Below are 23,916 nucleotides of genomic sequence, written 5' to 3' on the forward strand. Positions count from 1 at the left end.
CTACCGAGAGAGAGGAGCAGCATTGTGCGATTTATTCGCATTCTCATTGTTCTTATGCACTTTTTTATGTCATTGTAAGGAAGATAATAGTGTTCAGTATTGGCTCCCAGTGAACGCTAGAATAGAATATAAAATACTTCTCACAGTCTTTAAAGCACTAAAATATGGTGAACCAACATATCTGAGAAACTGCTTAAGCTTCTTTAGACCTGAAATCAATATTGTAATCAGACATGCAAGTGAAGCATATAGGCTATTTGAACATAGAACGAATTGTAAGTCAGGCGAGAGAGCATTTGTACACTGCATACCAAGACTATACAACAAAATACCGCCTGAAGTGAAGAGCATACAAGAAGAAAGCAAATTTTTAAAAAATGAAGACTCCCATTCTGCAGGAACTATGATACTGACGAGAAAACACTAAAAGCCAATTATAAAATATAAGAAGCACCTTATTTTGAAGACGTACAAGGGCCTGCCAGAGAGGAAATCATTCCTGTGGAGGGCTGTACGTAATACCAAACAAAGTGCAAGTGAGTGAAATCGTAATAACTGTTAGTTTCCCCTCGGTGGGCACACGATTACCTGCACCTTCTATAATGTAATCTTAACTCTGTATCACATGTCCCCTTCAGGTTAAAATCTATGTGGTTTTACTTCTTACATAGGACTTATGTGTAAAATATCATAAAAACCTTTGCATCTGGGTTTACCAGCACGTATTCGTTTCTGATGTAAGTCTATTTTAAGACCTCCCCTAAAACAAGAGCCCGTGCCAGCAATAAGACTGGTTTGCTAAAAAAATCACAATATCGTGATAAACTGTTAAGTAATAAAACTCCATAATTATGTAAATAATATAAATTGTATTAATATGCAAAAATTAAAAACATCTTTTGCATATTATTCCGAATATATATTTATAATTGTGGATTTTTATTACATAAGGCTGACTTAATCTAACACGACGAAGTACGTTTTTTTAGACGAACAATGGTTTTCCTTGCTTTAGGTGCTGTTCGTTGCTGTTAATCGACAATCTTTGTAACTCTGGATGCAATTGAACTCGAGGCTTCGTTTTGCACTGTTCGCAAATTTTATTACTATTTTTCATTTTCGAGTATTAAATTTGCAGAATTTAGAATTCAGTTAGCAAAAGAAATTTACTTATAGTTTTTTCGCTTTCAGGAATTTATAAAAGATTCAATCCTAATAAAAAGAGCTTAACTGGCTAACAAATTCATGAAAAGGGATCAAACTGTTTACCTTGAAACCCACGTCAGTGTTACCAACTTAGAACCAACAAACATCTAAGCATGCAAAGGTTCTAGTAGCATCTCTCTCTCTCTCTCTCTCTCTCTCTCTCTCTCTCTCTCTCTCTCTCTCTCTCTCACCATATACGATTTATATGGAATATGTAACATAACTTCGAACTTACTGAAAATTGAATTACCAGCCAGCTATCATAATTATCAGCGTCAAGTATGACGACGATGTACAATGGCAAGGGAAAATTATCTAAACGCACATCACAAACATCTACACTAATCATTGTACTTTTTCATATCTACAATCTGTGTTTAGATATCAGCATTAATTAATCGTGACAGATTATGAACAGAGATCCGTACATAATTAGTAGCGAGATCAAAAGATAAGTAAAAAATGCGCCGAAGTTTCCTCGGCGCAACCGAGTTTTCTGTACACTGTGTAATGCTGCATGAAACTCTCAGCCACTTCCCATGAAACTATCAACCGCGGCCAATGAAACTTTCAGCCACGGCCCGGTGGTAGCCTGTGTTGTTGGCACCTATTGCGATGCCAGACGCACGATCTGGCTAACTTTAACCTTAAGCAAGATAAAAAAAGTAATGAGGCTAGAGGGCTGAAATTTGGTATGTTTGATGATTGGAGTGTGAATGATCAACATACCAATTCGCAGCCCTCTAGCCTCAGTAGTTTTTAAGGTCTGAGGGCGGACGGGAAAAGTGCAGATCACAGACAAATAGCCATCTGAATTGATTTCTTGCAGAAAACTAAAACTGACCAAGTTGCAGCAGGTAAACAAATTTCTTGTTTTAATAGTCTGCATAGCTTATTTCTTTTTCCATATAACCCGGTTAGAAAGATATTCATTAAATATAAAATTAAGGAATTTGGTGGTGGGTTTGGTTTAGATCATCGAGGTCTCTAGGCTTTTAATAGGCTGGCGTTATGTTTGCCCAGGCTCCTTCCTTTGGATAGAGTGATAGATATGGAAAGACATGCAAAGGAGTAGGTTACTGGTCTTCGATCTCCGTTCTCTTCCCAACTAGCAGAGACGGTAAATAATACAGCCTTCGCCGGTTGTGTTACTGGAATCTAGAGCTATCTATAGAAATGGCTATATTTGCAAATCCTCTCGCCAGTTTTCTTCAGATGAAAATCTTACAACTGATCAGTGCAGAGATAAACTTCCACTTTAAATCAATAACTATATAAATAAAGGAAATAAGTTAATTAATAGAGGTTAATGGGTATCGGTGTCCACGTAAACTTGGCGAGTTGTCAATGCTATAAGGGGTTTTCCATTTTCAAAAACTGGCAACAGTGCGTAAACACTTCCGGGGACTTGTGGTTTATTGAGGGTTGCGATAGACCCGTAAACAAGACGTCTATTTTCTAACCAAACCTTTGTAAGTACTGCTGCAAGCGTCATTTGTCATAAGGTTGCGTATTTCACATCTCCCACTTTTTATTATAGAGCGAAGGCTGACATGCGTGGGGTCATCGAAGGTGGTCGCCATTGGATGGGAATCGCCACTTCGAAGCCTTTTCCGACAGGCGAGCGAGACAACATCCCACCCACTCAGGCCATCGTGCTGTAATTAGACAGAATGAAATAGGCCAAGGGATATGTTGACGGTTTTCAGGATCATTTATAAAGGTGATAGGCCATGGTTAAATGGGACTGGTAGGATAGACCGCTCGCTACTACTTCAGGTTAGGCTAGCCTCGACCTGCCCTTCGTCGTATCCTTCCCGTGACGTTGTAGGTCAGGGTGTTTCTGAGCAAGAGCTCCGCACGAAATATGACTTGGAGATTCATTTTTCCTATACTTTTAGTGATGCTGATGAAGGAGGTGGTGTTGTTTATTGTTGGTCAATTATTATCAACCTCATATCTACCCAACATGGTTGGGGACCCTTTGGGAATGTGGGGTTTTTGGGTGGGGGAAATTGTTGGGAGAAAGACCAGAAGAGCGTGTGAATGTCTGCGGCACACCCAATTTGCCGCCAAAAAAATGCTATTGAAAATGCAACAAATATGGCTCGCGTTTGATATTTGTAAAAAAAATCACTGCTGTATTTGGTGGCGCAACAAAAAAAAAAGCAACAGGAAAACTACTACTGGGGTTTTGGGTGGGGGGAAGCAACAGACGGGTTTTACGCCACCCGTAACGTACGGAATTCCTGATTTTCTGACCCACTAATCTGCATACAAGAGGTTGACCCGCTACTCTACGTACGTGAGGCTGACCCGATACTCTGCACACAAAATGTTGTCCTGCCACTCTGCTTACAACAGACTACAACATTTGGGTAGTCTACCCTGATGCACCTACGGACACCACTAGCCTAGGCTACTTGTAGCCAACATAAGAAACATAGGTTAGGCTACTCCCTACCTACATTAGAACGGACGCTACTTTTTTAACGCTGGTTTTTTTTAATATTTCTGCTTTCAGTTTGGGGGCGGTGGAACGGCGCTTCACGCCTTATCCGCATTTTGAAAGGGTAGAACTAAGTAGCTCTGCGGGGGCGACAGCCTACTAACTTGACTTTCTCTACAGGTTTTGGGTTGCTAATTACAGATTTACCTTTAATTTTTGTCGGATGAGTGTAATTAACCAGTAATTATCCCCTAAAGTTCATCCAACAAGGTAGGGGACCCGATGGGAAAGCAGGGTTATGGGTGGGGTATACCCTAGGGACAGGTGATCTGCTCCCCCATCCCCCTCAACCAACAAGCTAGGTGACCCGATGGGAATGCGGGGTTATGGGTGGGGTATACCCCCGGGACAGTGTTATTTGGCTATGTAACAGCTCGCCAGCTTGTTTCTACCCTACAATTTAGGGGACCCCTAGGGAAAGTGGGGTTATGGGTGGGGTATACCCCCGGGGACAGTGTTATTTGGCTCTGTAACGGCTCGCCAGCTTGTTTCTACCCTACAATTTAGGGGACCCCTAGGGAAAGTGGGGTTATGGGTGGGGTAGATGATGAGGCATGAGAATCCGGCCAAAATTTACTTTTTACGGCACCCCAGACATGAGAAACTGCTAAATAAACAGAGAACAAACAACAACATTAAAGAGCCGACAGAAAGGCAATCCCTCCCATTACTACTGTCGTCACGAACATATATTGGGGAGCCATTGGTTCATTCCTCACTCCCCTACTGAGGAAACTCAGAGTTTGGGGGCTAAACCCCCCAAACGCTTATCTAACCAATCACGTTGCGTTGTTACCCCCCTATTGAGGAAAATCCCCTAAATGTTACCACTCAAAGTTGCTAACACGCCCCCCTACTTGGCGGGGCTGTGTCTTTTTTCCGGGGTTCACATACGCGTCCTGCACATGTCAGGGCACTGGTACGTCTGTTTTGAACCTTTCATATTAAGTCCGGCAAGTGCAATAGCTTGTTAATCTGTTATCCCTATGCATGAAACTAACACACCCTGCATGTAATCCTCCCAAACTATAATTGTTCCGACACAATATACAAACCCTCGGTCCTTTACATTAGGAGATACTTTCAGGCGTAGGCTGGAAAAACGGCCGTTGAACTTCAAACAAGGTGGTTAGGCAGTTACTGTCCGGGAGGCGAGCACCACCTGCCCGGATGTAAACATTCCAATTTGCTTTCGGCCGTCGTAGTGCACGGACGTTGTTCTTCGCTCTCTGCCTGACTGCATCTTTTCTCTTCATCATTCTTGGTGGGAATTTTCCTTTTTTTTTTTTCTGTTGTTATGGATAAATCATATAAATCCTCCCATCCCCAGCGTGTGTGTCCTGGGGTGGGAGGAAAAAAGTGTAATTCTTTTAGATCTAGAGTCGATGTGGACCCATACGCTCTCTGCACATCTTGCAGGGGGCGGGTGTGTTCACGCGACTCTACTTGTAATGAGTGTTGTTTGTGGTCCTCCTAGCAATGGGGCAAGTTCGAAGGGAGGAGATCTTACCGTCGTAAGCCTACCAAGGAGTCGTCCGAGGGAAATATGCCCCCGACGACCCCGTTGGTGGCCGATGTTTCGGGTTCGTTTCTACCTCCCAGCGAACTTCCTCTTCTTGCTCCCTCTCCCTCGGGTGAGGATTCCCCATCCCCTTCCTCTTACGTTTCTTCGTTTGTGGAAGGGCACGGGGAGAGTTGGACCAGCGACATCCTTTTGGAAGTCTCTTCCCATTCCGGAGGGGAGTTTTCCCTTTGGGCGAGTGGAGGCTTCTTCTATTAACCCGACTTTTGCTTCAGGTTCCGGGCTGGATAGCCAGATACCAAGCTCACCCTGGCTGCACCTGGGCCTACCTGGCTCGGCTCTGGAAGGGATTGGCTCCCATGGCCCCCCACTCCAGTCACGACCCACAGCAGCAGCAGCCACTACCACAACTGTCACCTTCAGCGGTTTGTCCAGATGCGATTTCAGTTGCTTCGCATCTGGACACCCAGGTGTCGGCGTCATCCAGCGGGCCAGCACGCTGTTCCTCTGCCACCTGGCTTTCTGGCACCATTCTCGCGCACTGGCCCCTCCTACATGGTGACGTCATCGTTACCCGTATGTGACTGTTGCTGCCCCCGTTGCTGAACATGGCCTGGCCTTGAATGCGTTCCTCGTCTGTCTCTCCAGCCCGGCCCCTTCGTCTGCCTCAGTTCCCTTTCCAGCGACCTTGGCGGCGGCCCGTACCAGATCTACACGCGGGAGGGGCGGCGCTTGCATCCCTGGCCCCGCCCACTTCGGTTCCTGGCCGACACGCGGCTCTCGCTGCCCAGGCAATTGCTGGTCCGACCTCCGCTGTCTCTGCCCGGGTTGCACCTTCTGCTGTTGTGGCCCCTCCTGCTGTTCCTGAGTCCGCGTCCTCGCTTTCCTGGATTGGTGATCTGACTGCTTTCCTGAAGCAGATGGTGAAGAAGAAGAAGAAGAGGTCTAGGAAAGGTGTCATCATCTTCATCTTCATCTTCATCTTCATCGTCGTCTTCGTCTGCTGCTTCTTCCTCTTCTTCTTCCAGGCTTGCCGGCCGAAGAAGAAGAAGTCTGCCTCTCCCCCCCTAAGAAACCTCGTACTGAGATTTCTAAGGGTCTGCCTCCTTCCACAGGGAAGGCAGTGGGTTCTCTTGTTGGTTCTTCCCAATCTTCGGATCAGGGAACCGCTGTTCCGGCCTCCGGGCCAGGGGCAGCGGGGAGCCAAGGGCGTGCAGACCAAGGTCGGCACTCTCCCGCTGCGCCTAAGAAACCTCCTGCTTCTAAGGCCAGCGAGACCGCGTCGGACTCTCGTTCGCGAGTTGCTCCGGTACCGGGTCTCCAAGGAGACCAGGATACCCCAGTCTGAAACGGTGGACACTTCTCGCCATTGTACAGACCAGGGCGTGGGACGAGAGAAAGAGCCGGGGCATGCAGGTGCCCCTCCTCTTTCCTGCTGGCACTCCATCCAGTGCCAGGTCAGGTTCCCGGGATAATGCTTCAGCCCGAGGGGCCGAGTGCATGGAGAAACAGGGGAAGAAGTCCCCTGCTCCAGTCTTCCCGAGAGGCTTCGGCCTCGAAGAAGTCTGGGGCGCGTCTGAGGACAGTGCAAGCTCACGCCAGCCAGCCCCTCTGCGTTCGACTCCTCCCAGTCCCAGGCCACGCCCACGCGGCCAGCCTGGCTCAGGGAGGGCGGATGCGGCGCGGCTCGGCCTGGCGCGAGCCGCTCCGCTCTCCTCGGGAGATTGTTTCACCTGGGCTGAAAGCGTTCTCCTCGACCTGAGCCCCGTCATCACCGCGGGTTGGTGACCGCCCTCGGCCTGCTGCCTCTGCTGGTTCTGCCAGTAAAGGGCAGTGGGAGCGCCCGATCTTCCTCGCCTGTCCCCTCCGCTCCTTTGGTCTCCTCCAAAGGGCGTGAGTCGGAGAGGAGGAACTCTGGGGAGTGTTCTCAGAGTTCAACTGCATGGGGTATGTTCCTGGCTCGGTCCTTGGCTCGACCAGGTCCCATGCCCGTGTAGTTCAGGAAGGTCCTCAGGGTCTGCTGAGGTTCTCCCTCCTGCAGGGAGAGTAGTTCAGGAGGACCGCACCCTGGAAGGACTTGAAGGTCCTCTGCCCCAGGATGCGGACACCCCTGAAATACAGAGGACTTTTTCAGAGGTTATCGCGCTGATTCGTTGGCACAATGACCTCGGGGAAGGGACCACGGCCTCGTCTGTGGATTGTCCTGTCACGCCTCGAATCCTTCTGGGGACCTAAGAAGGAACCCAAGGCTTCGGTGGGGCTGCCGTGGTCCACGCTTGCCGAGGGGGTCCTCGATCAGGTGAACGGTCTTGTGTCTGGGCAAGACAGTTCCCTTTGATCGAGCTGCTCGGACAAGCTTCTTCCTCCCCCTCTGCCTCGTCAGAAGCGTTTTTACTCTCCAGTGGAAGGGCGTTGCTGACTAAACAGGTTGACCCGGACCTGACTTCGTCTGGATCCGGGTCTTCGTTGCAGCAATTGACTGGCAGAGAAATGTTTCTCTCTCCCAGCAAGAAGCTGCAACCCTGGAAGCCACCACCATGGTGGCCTTTCAAGCAGTCTCCTGGCTCGATCTGTGGTCCTTCACAGTATCGAAGGTAGCTGCTTCCTCAGGCGCTATCGTACCTGGGGAGGACTCTGCTTTTGGGAGACTGTGCCAGTCTGGAGGTAGGGCTGTTTCCTACCTCGCCCACCAGACTGCAAACCTGTGGGCAAACCTGGTGTTAAAGCGAAGGGATGCGTTCTCTCTCTCCAGGTCCTAGGTCCCGAGTCAGCTTGGCCCTGGGACCGTTGCTGGGTTCCTCCTCTCTCTTCAGAGAGTTGGTGGACGCCGCGTGCAAGTGCGATGATGACAGCGACCGGCTTGTCCACCAGGCAGTGGTTAAGACCTCTGGGTCTTCTCATTCCACTGCAGCCAGGTCTTCGGGCCAGGCTGGCTCTTCCTCGGCCCCTAAGAAGTCCCAGTCTTGAAAGGGGTCCCAGGAAACACCCAGCCTTCTTCTTCCTCTGAAAGGGGTTACTCCTGTCCTTTTCAGCCCCCTTTCCAATCCAGTAAAGGGGCAAGGGTAAGAAGAAGAAGGGGAAACGCTAGGGGCGGCGTTCCCCCCAAAAGCTGCCAAAGGTGGGGGTTGCCTGTCGAGCCATTGGGCAACATGGCAGCGACACGGGCCGAGACCTGGATAGTGGATGTCCTTCGGGAGGGATATCTCCTACCCTTCGAGTCTCGGCCTCCCCTCACCTACACTCCGGTCCATCTCCAAACTTATCTTCCAGGTTCATTGAAGGACACATCGCACTACAGCAAGAAGTGCAAGCCATGCTGAGCAAGAATGCTGTAGAAGTCGTGTCGGACCAGTCTCCAGGCTTTACAGCCGGATCTTTCTCGTAGAGAAGGCATCAGGGGATGGAGACCAGTCATAGACCTCTCTCCCTTGAACCGTTTCCTTCGCCAGACTCGGTTCACGATGGAAACAGCGCAAATCTGTGCTGGCCTCCATCAGGGAGAACGACTTCATGCTTACGGTGGACTTGAAGGATGCGTATTTTCAAATACCCATCCATCCGTCCTCTACGCAAAGTACCTCCGCTTTGTCCTCGGGAGTCGGTCTTCCAATTCAGGGCACTTTGTTTGGGCTCTCGACCGCTCCCAGGTGTTCACGAGTGTTCTCTCTTGTGTCAGCTTGGGCCCACTCGCACGGGATACGTCTTCTGAGGTATCTCGACGACTGGCTAGTCCTGGCGAGCTCTCGCTCGCAGTTGCTACAGGACAGGGATCGGTCTCCTCGAGTTTTGCCAGGATCTAGGGATCGTGGTAAATCTGGAGAAGTCAGATCTCACCCCAAGCAGAGGACAAAATACCTGGGCATGCTGATAGACACGGTGGCAGCAAAAGTCTTTCCCTCGGACTCTCGTATCAGCAAGTTCAGGCAGGCAGCACAGTTGTTCCTGTCACGACAGGAGCAACCAGCCAGGCAATGGCAAGTCGTCATCGGTCACCTGTCGTCATTTGGAGAAGCTAGTACCTCATGGGCGTCTTCACCTGCGGTCTCTCCAGTGGAGACTAAAGGAGCTCTTGTCCCAGTCCCGAGACCCCAGTCCTTCCTCATTCCTCTTTCCGAGGAGGTGAGAAAGGACCTTCACTGGTGGTTGGACGACAGGAACCTCTTAATAGGAGTATCCCTGCATACTCCCCCTCCGGACATGCTTCTGTTCTCGGACGCATCGACCGAGGGATGGGGCGCACACCTGGAGGAGTTGCTGACTTCAGGAGTGTGGCACCGAGACGACAAGCACCTTCACATCAACATCCTGGAACTCAAGGCGGCCTTCCTGGCCCTCCAGGAGTTCCAGGATCGAGTGATGGGACACTCTGTGGTACTGATGAGCGACAATACCACGGTAGTGGCATATGTCAACAAGCAGGGGGACTGGTGTCCCATCCAGCTTCATCAGTTGACGATGCAGGTGCACGAGTGGGCCATGGCTCACTCGGTAGAGCTGTCAGCCAGGTACATTCCAGGCAAGAGGAATGTCGTGGCAGACAAGCTCAGCCGCCAGAAACAGGTGGTAGGGACCGAATGGTCCCTCCATCAGGAAGTAGCGGAAAGGCTGTTCGACCTGTGGGGCGTCCAGTGATCGATCTGTTCGCCACCCGGCACAACAGAAAACTCCAGGTCTTCTGTTCTGTCGTGCCGGACCCATGGGCCGCTGCGGAGGACGCGTTCCAACACCCGTGGGACAACCTCGACGACTTTATCACGCCTTTCCTCCATTCTGTCTGATTCGCCGGGTGATCAGCCAAAGTGATGATCACCCCAAATCTCAGAATGACTCTGGTGGCACCCAAATGGCCCCAGGCCAATTTGGTATCCCGGACCTGCTAGCTCTCCTCTCCGAGGCACCGAGAGAGATTCCCCTGGCCCAACCTTCTGCGTCAACCTCACGCAGAGCCGGTTCCACCTGGCAGTGCATTCCCTGTGTCTTCACGGCTGGAGGTTATCCACCATCTCTTGCGAAGCAAGAGGCTTTTTTTTCGCGATGGCGCAGCAACAGAGATGGCAGGATACCTCTCAGAAGATCCTCCAGCGGTATACCAGGGAAAGTGGTCCGTCTTCTGTGGTTGGTGTCGTCGAAGGGGTATCTCTCCGGTCAGAGCTACTGTTCAGCAGGTCGCGGACTTCCTCATCTTCCTTCGCGAGAGAAGCTTCTCTCCATTTCAGCTGTAAAGGCTACACGTGCCGCACTCGGCCTAGTCTTGCAGCTGAAAAGGAGTAGACATCTCTTCCTCTTTCGAGATTTCTCTACTCATGAGAAGCTTTCTAACAGTCTTGCCCACCCAGGGATCTCAGGCCCCTGCGTGGGATGTGACTCTCGTCCTAAGGAGCCTGACTTGTGCACCTTACGAGCCTTTAAGAGAGTCGTGAGACAGGGATCTGACCCTCAAGACCGTTTTCTTGCTTGCCCTGGCATTGGCAAAGAGAGTTGGCGAGCTTCACGGACTTTCCTTTGATGTTAAACACTCAAGGGGATGGGGATCAGTTACGCTCGATTTCATCCCGGATTTCTTAGCGAAGACTCAGAATCCTTCGGTCCCTGACGCACGGTTCGAGTCCTTCACGATCCCCTCCCTAGAGGACTTTGTAGATAATGATCCAGACGAGATGCTACTGTGTCCTGTTAGAGTGCTGCGGCGCTATCTGAAGAAGACTCAAGACACCTCCGGCCTGAGTGTCGACGACTCTTCGTTAGCACTGGCTCGACCAAGAAAGAAGTGTCCAAGAACACCATCTCTTTTGGCTTCGTGAGACAACAAGGAGAGCGTACTCTGCTGCAGGAGAAGACGACACCCATGCGCTTCGTCCGAGAGCTCACGAGGTCCGCAGCATTGGTCCATCCCTCGCATTCCGGAAGAATATGTCGGTACCACAGGTGCTGAAGGCAGGTGTGTGGTCCCACAGACTACCTTCACTTCCCTTCTACCTCCGGGATGTTGCACACAAGTCCTTGGACACTTTTTCCTTGGGTCCTGTGGTGGCTGCTCAACAAGTTGTGTAGCTTATCCAGCTCCCCTAACAGGACAGGTTGCATCTCGCCTATGTTGTACGGTTGGATTGGGAGATGTTTGTTGAGTGACTGGCCTCTTTTCCTTCTCCCCATCCTGGCTCTCTTCCCACGGGCAGGGAGCGGACGTGCCGTTACAAAGTGGATCTGGCGATCGAGGCAGGTAAGCACATAACGTGAGCTTCCCGTTCTATTCCTTTTCAGGTTATAGAAGCAACCCCACTCCTTTCTCTTGCAAGGGGAGGAAAGAGAAATGACTTTGAGACAAACCCAATGCTTGTATTTGCCTTATTGTCATCCGACGTCAAATTCTTCCTAGCCTATTTTGCATGAACTGACGTTTCCCTCTTTCATGCAAAGGGTCCCAGAAGTCTGACAACTGATCTTGCGTTTCTTACAACCCGATCTTTTGTCAGAGGCAGTTTTTTCCCTTCCTCGCTCTTACGACCAGGAAGGGAAGACAAGGTGGTGAACTCCAGTCAGTTCAGAGAGACTTTTTCAGATTCCTCCCTCCAATCAGTAAGTCTCCTAATGTAAAGGACTGAGGGTTTGTATATTGTGTCGGAACAAATAACAATTTTTGAAAGTAAATTGTATTTTTCCTAACTATTGAAAACCCGAGGTCCTTTACACTTTATGCCCACCTCATGCCACCCCTCAATCTGTACATGGGCCGAAAGGCAAATTGGAATGCCTGTTTACATCCGGGCAGGCGGTGCTCCGCCTCCCGGACAGTAACTGCCTAACCACCTTGTTTGAAGTTCAACGGCCGTTTTCCAGCCTACGCCTGAAAGTATCTCCTAATGTAAAGGACCTCAGGGTTTGTATAGTTAGGAAAAATACAATTTACTTTCAAAAATTGTTATGTTAAAACAGTAAAGAAAAAAACACGTACGTTTTTTAGTTTATTCTTGTAAGTTTCGACGTTCTTGGTTGCAGTTACCCGCACTTGTTGCAACACTGGTACCCCCCGGACTAGTATTGAACGCGGTGCAGGAGATTATATTCCTGGAGGACCTACTCCTAAAACGGCCAAACAGCATTTTACCCAGGAATAAATTTCTTGGTACTAAACTCAGTGAAAGTGTATCTGTACCCAAAAAAAGGTTTCCCTAAACATTTTTCAATGACGACTGGAGTTCAACATCGTTTCTCTGCTTCATTATCATAACCAGAATAATTCCATTTCCCCAGACCCATTACTAAACACAGCAAAATGCATTTAACCCAGTAACCCAGTACTAAGCACAGTGAAAGCATATCAACAGTACCCAAAAAAAAAAAATTGACATTTTGCCCAGCCACTTTTTTCACTGACTTTGGTTTCAAGTTGCTTTGTCACAACCAGCATGAAGTTGTAGCAGGCTGACTTTTTCAACAAAATGGTTCCTGTTACCTGTGTGTAAGTTTCCCCCTTCCCCAAGCACCTCACATTTAACCTTCCACCCAACACCCAATTGTGCCAAGCCCAGCCCCCACATCCCCCAGTTCCCACCACAGCCCTTATCTTGCTACCCATACCTGCGCCTTCAAACATACACATTTTTGCGTTTCTTGTTCAGTACAATGGCTGAATCCCTTCCATCCACATCACATCTGTCTGAGCCGATAACCCGGCACACTCTCCCAGTGTCTTGCACTAACTGCTAGCCTATATCAATTACCGCAACTTTTCTGCCTACTACTTAGGCAACTACGAGCGGTTAATCAGGCTTTGCCACGATCACGGCATGCTAAGGACGCAGTGCTTTTGTCCCCGCTGCGGAAGGGAGTGCTGCCTCGACCTGCAAAAGAGGGCATTCAGGTACGACAGGACCTATGGTGCAGTGCAGAAGAAGGGCCGGAAGAGGTGTAGTTTTTACCAGTTGCTGTTCCGGAAATCCTGGTTCTGGTTCCCACCTTGATGTTGAGATTCCTCTTCTTTTGCTTTATATACGTGTCAAACTGGTTTTCTTACGCCGCTGCTAGATCAGAACTTAATTTGAGCGATGTTGCCATTAATGACTGGTCTAGTTTCGCGCATGAGGTAATAGTTAACTGGTGTATAAAGCAAAACAGGAGGATTGGTGGGCCTGGCACGACTGTCAAAATTGATGAAGCCAAGTTCTGCAAGAGAAAATACAATGTTGGCAGGGTGGTTGAGGGCCAGTGGGTGTTTGGCACTATTTGTAGGGAAACCTGGGACTTTTTTGTTGTGCCTGTGGAAGACTGGAGCGCTGACACTTTAGTGACCATAATTAAAGAATTCATTTTGCCCGGCACGACTGTCGTCTCGGACTGCTGGAAGGCCCACGATTGCCTCGGGACCGAAGGCTACACCCACCTGATGGTCAACCACTCCTTAAACTTCGTTTACCCGGAAATTGGTGCCCACACCAACACCATGGAGAGGAGGTAGCAGGAACTCAGAGCCAGCACCCCCAGGTACAGCAGGAGGAAGGACAATTTTGTAGGCTACCTGGCTGTACCCTATTTTAAGATCGACTTCCTTGACCCCAACACCAGATTCCACACATTTTTAAAAGCAGCGGCTGATATCTACCCTCCCAGTCCCTGAGGTAAGGCCAGTTAGTTCTGTTGGTGTTAACTTTTTTTTATCTGCAAATTGTTTTTTCTTGCCAGGTTGCTCATTCCAGCCAGCACTAAGTGCCTACCTGCTCTTGTTTTTACCTTGGAAACTTGTTTTTTCTCCACTTTTACGGCTTGTGGTAAAGTTGGTGAAGTTTGTTTTTTGTCGGCCATACTCTTTGTCCCCGTCCCCGTTACCGGGCAGTGTTTCCTCCCTCCCCCCACCCCCAGTGTTACGCTTCTACCCGCACTCGTTCCCGATGCGTTTCCCTCTTGCGCAACCTACCTCCCACCCTCTTCTTGCACCGCTCCCCGCTTACCCCTGCTTTTGGGGGGCGTGAGGAAATTCCTCCCTCCCTGCCTTGTCACCCCCCCACCCTTTCAGCCGCTCCCTCCCTTTTACATATGGCTCCCTCTCATTTTCCCCACCAGCCAGCGCCCCTGTAACAAACATGTCCGCTCCACTTCTCTGTTTTCCCCCCACCCAGAACCCCGGATTCCCACAGTCCCCCTTTACTGTTGAGTAGACTTAGGGGGCAAATGACACTTGGCCGCCAACAAACAAACTCGCCTCCATTATCAGAAGCCGTAAAAGTGGAGAAAAAACCAGTTTCCAATGTGAAAACAGGCGCGGAGCTAATACTTAGAATTCCTTTGAAAGATTCTTGGCAAGCTCATATGTTCTGGCAGGCAGTAAAATTTTCTTGAAGCTCACCAAGACTGTCGCAGAAAAGCCCCAATCCTCAGGGGTTACAAAAAATGAGCGACATGAGGAAGGTAGTAACAGAAAACAGGGTCATCTAGCTCTTTCAACAAACTGCATACTAGGCTCTGTTCAACTGCTTACTCCAAACAAGGGTTAAGTGTACATTCGGACTTGATTGGCCCAGGCTACTTCTTATGTTTACGTAAACAAACCCCCACAACATACGGTTATTGTTCTGGCTGAGTTCATAGTCCGAACACGTGGACTGTTCTTAGCCTGAGTGGATGTTCGGACAGCGTGAGCGGCCCTGACTTCCGCGTGCCCACAAGAACATTTACCTAATAAGTGCTGCCTATTTGCTCTTAGCCTTGCTTAGGGACCATTTACCTCAGCCTTCATATACATCAATGAACTTACCTAATTGTTGGGAGGTCTCAGTTCATGTTCTGCTAGGGAAACAGGAGGTGGGTAGAGGGTGGCGACAGCACGCATGAACACGTGAAACTGGGCTTCGTACAACGGGACCACAACATCATTTGTTCTGACACAATATACAAACCGTCGGTCCTTTACATTAGGAATTACTTTCAGCGTAGGCTGGAAACAGTTGTTAAACTCTTAAGCAAGGTGGTTAGGCAGTAACTGCCGCCAGGTAGGGGGGAATACCGCCTACCCGGATGTAAACATTCCAGTTTGCTTTCGGCTGTCATGCATTGCAGACATGGTTTCAGATCTCTTTGTGTGGCTGTCATTAAGCACTTTTTGTTCCGACACGATATACAAACCGTCGGTCCTTTACATTAGGATTTTAAACATCTAACTTACCTGGTAGTTATATATATAGCTTAAGTCCCTGACGTCACGGCAGAATTTCAAAAACTCGCGGCAATCGCCGATCGGTAGTCAGGTGAACCACCTGTGCGCCCTCTACCCAGGTACCTGGAACCATTCCAACTATTCCTCAGATCTTCCCTGCCGCTGTGTCGGTAACATCGATGGAATTTCGCTCGTAGCCTGTGTTTTTTCGCAACTTATTTTGGTGAAGTACACTTTGGCTTGGCTTTCGCTTGTTCGCTTTTTGGATTTTCTTATAACATATCTGACTTCATCGAGTGTGAAAATGTGTGTGTGGGGATGCAAGCGGCTTGCTAAAGTCTCCTTGGATCCCCACTTAGTATGTCTGAAGAACGGAATGAAAGACCGGCTCAGAAGAGCCAAGAGTACTGTTTCTCACTCTTCTTGATATAACCAGGGAATAGTTAATTCTTTTCCCCTTGATAACTATCCTATTGATCCTTCTCCGTAGTGGTAGTCTCTGAACCCCCTACTGAAACAGGTAAGGACTCAATACTTAATGATTTGTTGGCTGCCATTCAGACCCTGGCCCAACAGGTAAAATCCCTCTCAGAAGACAGGGATAATATGTGATCGATAATAAGAGATCTAAAAAATACAAGTGTTAATATGTTGTTTGTGTAAGTGCAGTGGAGGGTGCGACCGCTCGGTCCTGTTGTGCTCCTAGTCCTAGACCTCTTCCAAGCTCACCAACCCCTGTGAGAAGGAAAGTCGACAGACGAAGGGAGGCAAGAGGCTTTAGCTACCCCGAGCAGTCGTCCCTCAGCGTACCTGTTGACGCGTTTCCCAGGGCGCTCACCCTCGCCATAGGAAAGGCGAGGTTAAAGTGTTTTTTCGTCCATTGGTTGCTGTACGTCAACCGGAGGAAGCTTTTGACCGATGTCGCACAGGCGACCAGTTCTCAAGTAACCTCTAGGTTTGATGGGACAGCGAAAGTTAGAAGTTCGGACGCCAGGACATCGAGCGTTGAGAAGCTTCAGGCGTCATGAAGCTGGACGCTAAGACATTAAGCTTCAAGAAAATGGACGTCAACACGCCAGGCGTCAAGAGACTGGACGCCAGGACGCCAGGCGTCAAGATGATATTTTGAAAGACGTCGCTACTTCCGTCTTCGTAAAATCGGAAGAAGAGGATGATAATATCTCGCATTCTCCTGTGAATCCTATTGTAGAGATTTCTGACGAAGACAATATAAAAGGCCATCAGCTTTTATCAGACTTGAAAAGGCTTATGAAGCTATTTTCGGAAATTTTTCCCAGAGAAATTTATCCTGACTGCTCCTCGTTCCCGGCTTCAGAATTTACTCTTGTGAAGGCGTCTAAGAGGGCAGCATTTAAAAAGAAGAATGGATACTTTCGAAGGAGAAACAATGAAAGACAGCCTTTGTTTTTTGAAAGACTTCCAACCAAACTAGCTCAAGGTCTAGCGTTTAATATCAAACTGGAGAATCGTTCGCCTCTAATACCTGCCCCTTCCCAGGAACCTTCTCGAATCTTGTTGACTCTTCTCGTTTGTTGGCCATGGGGAAAACGGGTTGTTGGTCGATATCAGAATTGGACCACCCCCTCAAAAGAATTTGGAGATTTAATAAGGAAGATGGAATTATTCAACACGACTGACACCGAAGAACTCATATATCTGATGTCGTGTATGGATAAAGGACTCGGAGATAGTTCCAACGAATCAACTGCACCTTTCTCAGAGGGACTCCTGAAGAAAAGGGCCCATCTTGGCTCTTTCCTGGCTAATGGGGTCACGTCCAATCAAAATGAGAATTGATTTATACCTCTTTTTTCTCTCACCCCTTCTCTCAAGGTTTGGTATAGAGGCCTTTTCATCTTTGGCCCAGAAAACCACGTAAGATTTAAGATCTAAAACAGCAAGAAAAGTCCTACCTCACGACTTTCATCGCTAAACAGAGTAAGGCTGAGGTTCCTGTGTTTCAGGTATCTCAGCTCTTTCGTGGTCGGCCCTCCAATAGAGGTTCCTCTAGGGCGGGTAGATGAATGACAACGAGAAGAGGCTCTACACAGGGAAGAAGGAGGACCTGCCTTTCTTCTCCTGCAGACTGCGGTAGGAGCCGGACTGTCCAGCCTGAGTAGGCCCCCTCTAGTAATAAGACAATTCGACCTTTCTGCCAAATGCAACGACAGAACCAAGGCAAAGGTTCTACAGCAACAAGTGTCTATGATGTTGCAAAAGGAGACCAGACAGAGAGTTCAGGATCCGAATTCCCCAGGATTCTACATTCGGTTATTCCTGATCCCCAAATGCTTGGGGGGTTAGAGACCGGTGCTAGACGGGATTGCACTCAACTTTTTTTTGTGCAATAAACAAAGGTCGCTATAGAAACGACAAAATCGGTTCTAGCAGCGGTCAGACAGCATGACTGGATGGCCTCACTGGACCTCCAGGATGCATATTTTCACGTCCCCATGCACCCGATCTCCAAGAATTTTCTGAAGTTCGTCCACGGGAAAAGTTTTATAGTTTCGGTCTCTCTCTTTCGGCCTAAACAGAAAAGGTTGACGTCTGGCTCTGGAGCCGAGACCTCTCAAGAGCAAGTTACCTAATACAGGCAGTCCCCGGTTTACGACGGTTCCGACTTCTGTTCGAGGTTCCAGGTTACGGCGCCAAATATATTCATCAGAAATTATTTCCCTGGCTTACGACGTTCCGGGGTTACGACAGCCCCGATCCGGGAAGAAATATGGCTTCCCAAAATGGCAGAATAATCATAATTTGAAGGTTTTTTGATGTAAAACTCAATAATAATGCAGTTTACATCGTTTTCAATGCACCCAGAGCATTAAAAGTAAGGTTTTCTTATGATTTTGACGATTTTCGACGATGTTCCGGCTTCGATTGATTTTCGGTTACTGACGTCTGGCGCGAAGAACGGAACCCCGTCGTAAACCGGGGACCGCCTGTATTGAGGGACGTCATGATAACACTTCATAGACTACAGATTGTAGTCATAGCAGCAGCCCGGAGCTCTTCCCTTCCAGCCCCAAGGGTAGCTCTCCTACTAAGAACAAACGTAGACAGTTCTATTCAGTCAGGATACCGGGCTGCAAGAGCGTGGCGGACACTGTGCTGCCTTCCGTACATCCTCCTCTTCCTCCTTTGGATTGGTACTCGTCTGCGGAACCCCTCCACGGTCCATTATTGACGATGAGAAGGAAATAATTGCCGTAGTTGAGGCTTCCCCAGCCTGTCCCCAACAGCATAAGCCCCATTTTTACTATAAAATATGCAGCAGACTTTGTCTTCCCGGCTGCAAAGCGTGACAACCAGGCAAACAGAAGAAGGATAATGGACGTCCAACTAAAGCTTCTAGACGTCCAGAAGTTTAAGACGCTGAACGTAGTGAATGAAACTCTAGACGCTGGATGCAGTGGCGTCAAGCATCTAGGAGTGAAACACCATGATGACAATCGTCAATGAACCCAAGGCGTCAGCGTCAAGGCATTGACGTCAGGACGTCAGGCTTCAAGTTATTGGAAGCCAAGACGTGGAGTTAGTTCAGGACGCAAGATGCACTGGCATCAAGAGTCTAACAAAGAATTAGGTCTACTGATAAACAGATAGAAATCTCAGCCGATCCCATCCCAAGAGGTTCTATGCCTTAGGATGAAGATTCAGAGTCAGGATTTTCGGGCTTTTCCGTTTATTGCAAAGACAGGACAAGCCTCAAGAAAATTTCAGAACTTTATAAAGAGACAGTCATGCTTGGCAAAGGAATGAATGAGTCTGCTGGGAACCCTTTCCTCGCTGGAACGGTTTGTCTCCTTTGAGAGGTTAATTCTATGTCCGTTACAGTTTCATCTAAATCGGAACTGGGACAAGGAAATAGAACTGGAGACCAAGTGCATCCCCATTTCGGAACCAATAAGACCGTATTTGTAGTGGTGGAACGTCCCCGTCAAGCTCCAGGAGGTCCCTTCTCTATATTAGAGGAACCCAGACCTAGTGTTGTTATCCGACGCGTCGGACTCAGTATGGGGAGCAACACGAGGGAAATAAAAAGTCTCGGGCTCCTGGACCAGAGAGTAGGAGGAGTTAAACATCAATTAGAAGGAACTAACTGCAATCCTTCTAGCTCTCAGGGAGTTTGAATACAGTGGGGAACAAAGAGGTGCAGGTCAACACCGACAACACGGCAGCGTTGGCCTACATCAGCAAACAAGGGGGCACTCACTCCAGGTCTCTATACGAGACAATAAGAGAATCTCTTCTTTGGGCAAAGGAGGAGAATGTAAAACTAGTAACCCACTTTATCCAAGGGGAGAAAAAATGTGAGGGCGGACATTCTGAGCAGGAAATAAAGTCCTCTCAAAAGAATGAACGCTACATCAGGACTTTGGGGACGTCCTTGCATAGATCTCTTCGCCACAGCGCAAGCGAAGAGGTTGGACACTTACTGCTCTCCAGTACCAGATCCCGGGGCTATATACATAGACGCGTTCCTGGTGGACTGGTCCAACTTGGACGTGTATGCATTTCCCTATTTCAAGATAATACACAGGGTACTGAAAAAATTTGTGTCACATCAGAGGACCGGAATGACCCTTGTGGCCCCTTACTAAACGACAAGAGATTGGTTCCCAGAAGTACTGGATTGGATGGTGGACATCCCGAGTAGCCTACCTCAGAGAGTAGATCTACTCAAACAACCCCACTTGGAAAGATATTACCAAAACCTACAAGCGCTACTAGTAACTGTTTTCGGACTATCGGAAAACTCACAAGAGCCAGAAGTTTTTCGAAGGAGGTAGCTGGCGCTATCGCAAATCAAGGAAGTTATCCACCATTAAGGTATACCAATCCAAGTGGGAGGTATTTAGAGGATGGTGCAAGGACAACCATGTGTCCTCTTCCATTATTTCTGTAACCCAAATTTGTATATAGAGAACTCACCAGCATGGAACCTAGACGTGGTCCTGAGGTTCCTCATGGGGAGTAGGTTCGATCCCTTGCAGAGGACATCTTTAAAGGACCTCACCATGAAAACTCTTTTCTTGGTCAGTTTGGCCGCAGCGAAAAGAGTTAGTGAGTTACATGCTCTCAGCAAGAATGTAGATTTTATACAAAGCAAGGCAATCTGCTCACTGCAACTAGGCTTCCTTGCAAAAAATGAATACTCGTCACAATCCTAGCCCAGAACGTTCGAGATTCCGAACCTAACGGACATAACGGGAGGAGAGAGAGAGAGTCCTATTCCCGGTAGGGGCTCTAAGGCTCTACCTGGATAGGACAAAGGATTTAAGAAGGAATTCAGAAGGGCTTTGGTGCTCAGTCAAAAAGCTCTCTGTATAGATGTCGAAGAATGCTCTGTTTTATTTTATCAGACAGTTGATAAAAGAGGCAAATATGGAATGTAGAGAGATAGACTACAAGATTCTGAAAGTAAAGACGCACGAGGTCAGGGCAGTAGCAACCTCTGTAGCTCTTAAACAGAACAGGTCCCTGCAGAGTATCTTGGACACGACCTTCTGGAGAAGCAAGTTAGTATTTGCCTCTCACTATCTAAAACAAGTCAAGACATTATGCGAAGATTGCTATACGCTGTGCCCGTTTATAGCATCTAATTCAGTAATGGGAGAGGGAATACCCTACAATCCCATAAACCAATACCCTTTTTCTTACCTTGGAATTGAGAATTTTTATGGTTGTTTGTGAAGACTGGACAGTCTTCCGCAATCATTGGGATGAAAGTTCCTTGGTAGAGCCCGGAACAAGGGTATTGAGAGGAGGTCTAGTCACATAGAGGTTATACACCGGTTGACAGCCCCTAGAGATTTTCAGCCCCCTGGGTGGATTGCTGGATCTCTTAAGGAATGCAGACATAATGAGAGGGAGTTCATTGAAGTCAGCTTCCTTAATCCAATCCTATAAAATAATACCCTTTGTTCTTGCCTTGGAATGGTTGAAATTTGATGGTTGTTTGTGAAGATTGAACGCAGTCTTCCACAATCATTGATTTTAGTCAGATGATCATTTTGTTCCTTGGTGACGCCCGGAACAAGGGTATTATAGGTTGTCTGTCGCATAGAGGTTGGTACACGGTTGGCAGCTCTAGAGGTCCTCAGCCCCTGAGTGGATCGCTGGACCTCTTAAGGAATACAGACATAATGAGGCGGAGTTCATTGAACTCAACTTCCTTAATCAATTCCATAAAACAATACCCTTTGTTCTTACCTTGGAATGGTTGAAATTTTATGGTTGTTTGTGAAGATTGAATGCAGTCTTCCACAATCATCAATTTTAGTCAAATAATCATTTTGTTCCTTGGTGGCGCCCGGAACAAGGGTATTATAGGTTGTCTGTCACATAGAGGTTGGTACACGGTTGGCAGCTCCTAGAGGTCTTCAGCCCCTGAGTGGATTGCTGGACCTCTTAAGGAAAGCAGACAGAATGAGGAGTTCATTGAAGTCAGCTTCCTTAATCCAGGTAAGGACCTTAAGTTGGTTTATTAACCCTTAAGCAAATTCCAACGATGTTGGCTGTCTCTGACCCTCCACCAAAGGTGTCAATCAGCTATATATATAACTACCAGGTAAGTTAGATGTTTAAAAATGATATTTTCATAATAAAATAAATTTTTGAACATACTTACCTGGTAGTTATATATATATTAAATTCCCACCCTCCTCCCCTCTAGAGACTAGGGGCATGGAAGATCTGAGGAATAGTTGGAATGGTTCCAGGTACCTGGGTAGAGGCGCACAGGTGGTTCACCTGACTACCGATCGGCGATTGCCGCGAGTTTTTGAAATTCTGCCGTGACGTCAGGAACTTAAGCTATATATATAACTACCAGGTAAGAATGTTCAAAAATTTATTTTATTATGAAAATATCATATTACTTAAAGCGTAGGCTGGAAACGGCCGTTGAACTTTTGAACAAGGTGGTTAAGCAGTTAACTACTGTCCAGGAGGCGGGAGTACCGCCTGCCTGGATGTAAACATTCCAATTTGCTTTCGGCCATCATAGACTGCGGATGTTGTTTTTCTTGCTCTCTGCCCTTTCCTTTTTTTGTTTCAAGTATGAATGTTGATAAGCCCATGAAGCCCTCCTACCCGCAGCGTGTCTTCTGGGGTGGGGGGCAAAAAGTGCCATACTTTTAGATCTAGCATTGACATGGACCCACATGCCCTGTGCCCCATTTGCAGGTGAGTGTGTGTTCGCGCACTTCGCCTTGTAGCGAGTGTTGTTCCTGGTCTCCCGAGCAGTGGAGGAAGTTTGAAGGGAGGAGACCTTACCACAGGAAACCCGCCAAGGAATCATCCGAGGGTAACACACCCCCGACGACTCCTGTGGTGGCTGATCTGCTGGGTTCGTTTCTCCCTCTGGGCAAGCTTCCCCTTCTTGCTGCCTCACCCTCGGGTGAGGACTCCCCCTCCACTTCCTCATTCATTTCATCGGGTATGGAGGGCCGTGGGGGAGCGGTTGCTCAGGACATCCTCATTGGGGTCTCTCCTCACTCCAGGGGCAAATTTCTTCCCCCGGAGCTAGTAGAGGCTTCCATTTTTTACCCGACTTTATCCTCAGGTTTGGGGGTGGAAGCGTCCTCTGTTGGCCAGGTACCCGATGTAACGTCTACCTGGCTGCACCTGGGTCTGCCTGGCGTTCCGTCACTGGAGGGCTTGGTGTCACACTTGTCTGGCATTCCGGTGACAACCCGCACAGCCATCGCCTCCACCACCACGAATGTTACCATGTCGTCTTTCGGCAAGCTGCCTGTGACGGTGGCCTCGCACCTCGACAACCAGGTTTCGGCCGCTCCTGCCACTTTCCACTCTGTGCCGCTGCCTCCTGGGTTCCTGCCCCCATTGTCCCTGCCTGGCCCCTCACACATGGTGACGTTGTCAGTACCTTTCATGACTGTGCCTGCTCCCGTTGCTAACCAACGCTCGTTATTGACCACGGTTCCAGCTCCTCGCTTCCCTGACACTTGGCCCGGCCTGGCTCCCCATGTGCCACCCGTGCCTCCGACCCTGGCTTCGTCCCTGGACTGTCCTGGATCCCGCACTGCTCTATCTGCCCCGGTAGCTACTGGCCCAAGCACTGCCTCCGCTACCCAGGTTGCGCCTGCTTCCTTTGCCCCCCCCCCTAGTTGCGCCTGCTTCCTTGGCCCCCCCTGGTTGCTCCTGTGCCTTCTGCTGCTCCTCCCTGGTTTGGGGATTTGACTAAGATCGTGAGGAAGATGGCAAAGAAGAGATTGAGGAATGTGTTGTCGTCTTCGTTGTCCCCGTCTGCTGCCTCTTCTTCCTCTTCTCCTTCTAAGGCTCCCCAGCCAAGGAAGGGATCTCTCGTTGGCTCTTCCCAATCCGTGGATCAGGGAACCCCGCTGCATTGACCCCAGGGTCAGTCGTATCGGGAGCCGAGGGCGTGCAGACCATGGTTCGCACTCCCCCCGCTGCACCGAAGAAGCCTGCGCTCCTAGTACCAAGCCGCTCTCCTCAACCTGGGCTGCTGTAACTACTGCA

The 23,916-nt window shown here is 48.7% G+C and overlaps 1 protein-coding gene across 4 annotated transcripts in view; it reads left to right on the forward strand.

Moving 5' to 3' along the window:
- Nucleotides 1–517: 517 nt before the first annotated feature.
- LOC136843709 (uncharacterized) overlaps nucleotides 518–23,916 on the forward strand; it is a 323,506-nt gene continuing 300,107 nt past the window's right edge. For 2 of the 4 annotated variants that reach the window (XM_067112297.1, XM_067112300.1), the window contains exon 1: nucleotides 2,558–2,678. The gene's annotated coding sequence lies outside the window, so the exon portion shown is untranslated. Of the gene's footprint in view, nucleotides 537–2,557; nucleotides 2,679–2,814; nucleotides 2,930–23,916 lie in introns of those variants that run through there. The other 2 variants (XM_067112299.1, XM_067112298.1) reach the window with 2 other exon arrangements.

The sequence above is a fragment of the Macrobrachium rosenbergii genome, chromosome 12 (assembly GCF_040412425.1).
Source record: "Macrobrachium rosenbergii isolate ZJJX-2024 chromosome 12, ASM4041242v1, whole genome shotgun sequence".
Taxonomy (NCBI): Eukaryota; Metazoa; Arthropoda; class Malacostraca; order Decapoda; family Palaemonidae; genus Macrobrachium; species Macrobrachium rosenbergii.